This window comes from Protopterus annectens, chromosome 16.part0 (assembly GCF_019279795.1).
Source record: "Protopterus annectens isolate FY-2018-M chromosome 16.part0, PAN1.0, whole genome shotgun sequence".
Lineage (NCBI taxonomy): Eukaryota > Metazoa > Chordata > Ceratodontiformes > Protopteridae > Protopterus > Protopterus annectens.
Genome location: NC_056750.1, coordinates 818,900,600 through 818,903,630, shown reverse-complemented (window position 1 = coordinate 818,903,630; position 3,031 = coordinate 818,900,600).

Below are 3,031 nucleotides of genomic sequence, written 5' to 3'. Positions count from 1 at the left end.
CTGCAAAGGCAACACTTTCCAGGACACATACAACCACATCTCACAATGCCTCATCCTGTAAACCTTTAAGGTAAACTGAAACACAGCCCAATATTTTGGTCATTAGAAGCTCTGTTGTGCGACACACTGACACCCCCCTCACCAGAATGAGGAAGGAGAGAGTCACTGTCAGTGCCTATCCTGGATTTTGGCAATGCAAACATCCTGGAACAGCTAGTCTGCACACCTTCTAGGTTTGCAAATACCCTGGATCTGGAACTCACAAATATGTGGGAATGTTGCACCCCCCATCCCCTTTGTGTAATATCCTCATTGGTCACATCAGATCACAAGATGGTAAACCTTGATATAGGTATAGAGGATGAACTCCCAGCAAACTCCAGAATGTTTAAGAACTTTTCCATGGCTAACTACCTCCAAAAAATTGAAGGCATAGCTAAATTCCAAGCCCTGCAAACTCAATGAAAATGGTGGCCTATGTCAAAGTGGTTGCAGAAATCCTGTGCAAAGATGTAAATAACTCCACAAAAACAGCAGCACCAAACCAAAATAAATGTAGGACAAACCCTCTTGATAGATTCATAGTATAAAAAGGTTGTACAACAAAAGAAAAATAATCCTGTTCAAAAATAGGAAGGGCTATGCTCAAAAGAGAAAAGCTTCCTCATCCATTTCAACAAACAACTCAGGGGACTAATCAAGTCAACCAAAGACAACATTTAGGCAAAAATATCCCTTCAAGCTAAAGATAACCATAAGATATTTTTCAGTTATGTACAAAATCTTAAAGGAAACAACCAACAGTGTGCTGAGCACTCTCCAGCACTAAAAACACTGCACCAATGGGTCCAGATAATATCCTAGTATGCATCTTAAATTGTTTGCAACATGACACACTAGGCTCTCTATTCAACCACAGCCTCCAGACAGGCTTCATCCTTAGGTTAAGAAGGACTGCAGTTGTCAGCCCTCTACACAAAGGCAGACTATCAATAGACTCAGGGAACTACAGTCCAATAAGTTTTACTAGTCTTAAATGCAAGGCCATAGAAAGAATTAATTATTGGTTGGATTTAACATTATGACAATTCATTCAGACCAGGTTTAAACAAACCCCCTAGCCTGATAATCCAGCCTGATTCCTTATTGTTTAATATGGTGTGCCAGCCAACTTTAGAAAAATTACAACCCTGAATCCTGTCAATAACAGTAAATGTAAATCTGGCTGATTTGTGGGCCAAGGTGTGCTTAAAAAAGCATTGGTAGCTCTCCAGTTCCTGATCTCACTGAGGTGTTAGGATATTCAAAGCCTCAGTGTCCTAGATGTTTGTCCAACATAAAACACTGAACAGGAACATGTAGCCAAATAAACAATCCATTCACTACTGCAATTTCCAAAACATAAAATGTCGTAAACCTTGAGGGTTGGCTGGCACACCATATTAAACAATAAGGAATCAGGTTGGATTATCAGGCTAGGGTGTTTGTTTAAACCTGGTCTGAATGAATTGTCATAATGTTAAATCCAACCAATAATATTTGTGAATGCCAATGATGTCATGTATTTAAGGACTAGTTATTTTCATTTGTGTTAATACACTGAGGAAGGCTGTTGCCGAAACTGGTCTGCTTTTGTTTTTTCAAGCCACTTAAATAAATAGTTTCAAGTTTTTTACCCATTGTGCTGGACCTTTTTGGGTTTGATTTATTGCCTGAGCTGGTTTGGTCTGTGCACATCCGTACATGCGGGTATATGTGTTTGGTGTTCCTTGGTCTCTCCAGCTGTTGGAATCAGTGGTTGAACTTGACTTGGTGGCTGAAGAAGATTTTATTCCATCAGATCTGCAGTCACGTTTATGTGCCAATGTTTATATATGGATGTCATTTATTCTCTGGACATTTGCTTCAGAATGGCTGAGGTTTGGTGTGCTTCAATTTATTTTACTTTTTCATCTAAACAATGCGTTTTGTAAATTGGGGCTGAGTGCTTTGATTTCGAACTATGCCATAATTTGCGTGTCAACATGGGAGTGAGTCGGATGATGGATTAAAAGTCATTTGGGGACGTTGTTCAACATCTTTTACCTTATTTAGGAAAGGAATGAACTATCAGTATATTGGTGGTGTTTTTTTGCACTTTTACTTGATATAGGACACAGATGTTTCTGGCGTAACCGGGGCTGAGTTGCCTGTCCCTATACGGCACCATTTTTTCATGTGGAGTTATGAATATGAGCAGAATGGTGGACTATAAACTAACTTGTGTCTCTCATTCATTGGGGGCTTGTGTTGTGTTTATCCAATAAAGGAACGGTTTGGTCGGTGCACATCCATATTTGTGGGTGTTTATGTCTGGTGCCACTTGGTTTCTTCTGCTGTTGGAATCAGGGGTCGATCTTGACTTGGCGGCTGAAGAATATTTTGCTTCATCATTTCTGCATTTACTTGTGTGTGCCAACATTTATGTACAGGTACTATTTACTTTTTGGACATTAGTGTCTAAATGAGTCAGGTTGGTGTGCTTCATTTTATTTTTGTACTCCAACAACGTTTTTTGTAAACTGGGGTTGAGTGCATTTACTCTAAACTATGTCACATTTTGTGCCGTTACATGGGGGTTGAGCTGAATGGCGGATTAAGAGATGGTTGGGGATATTGTTTAACATTTTTTCACCTGATTCACTAAAGGAATGGATTAGCAGTATATTGGATGTGTATTTTATTGCACTTCCATACAATACAGGATACGGATGCTTTTGGTAGAACTGGGGCTGAGTTGCCTGTCTCTCTACGGCACCTTTTTTCATATGGTGTCATGGGGATGAGCCGAATGGTGGTCTGGAATTCAACTTGTGTCTCTCATTTATTGGGGACTTGTGTTTTGTCTACGTAACAAAGGAATGATTTCTCTTGGGATATTGAGCTGAGGGTGCAGCTCAGTATGTGAAATTCTTCAATAAGGAATACAGAGGCGAGCCAAATGGCGGATTCGTATTGAGTTCCACTTCTATGTGAATGCAAGTACAACAAT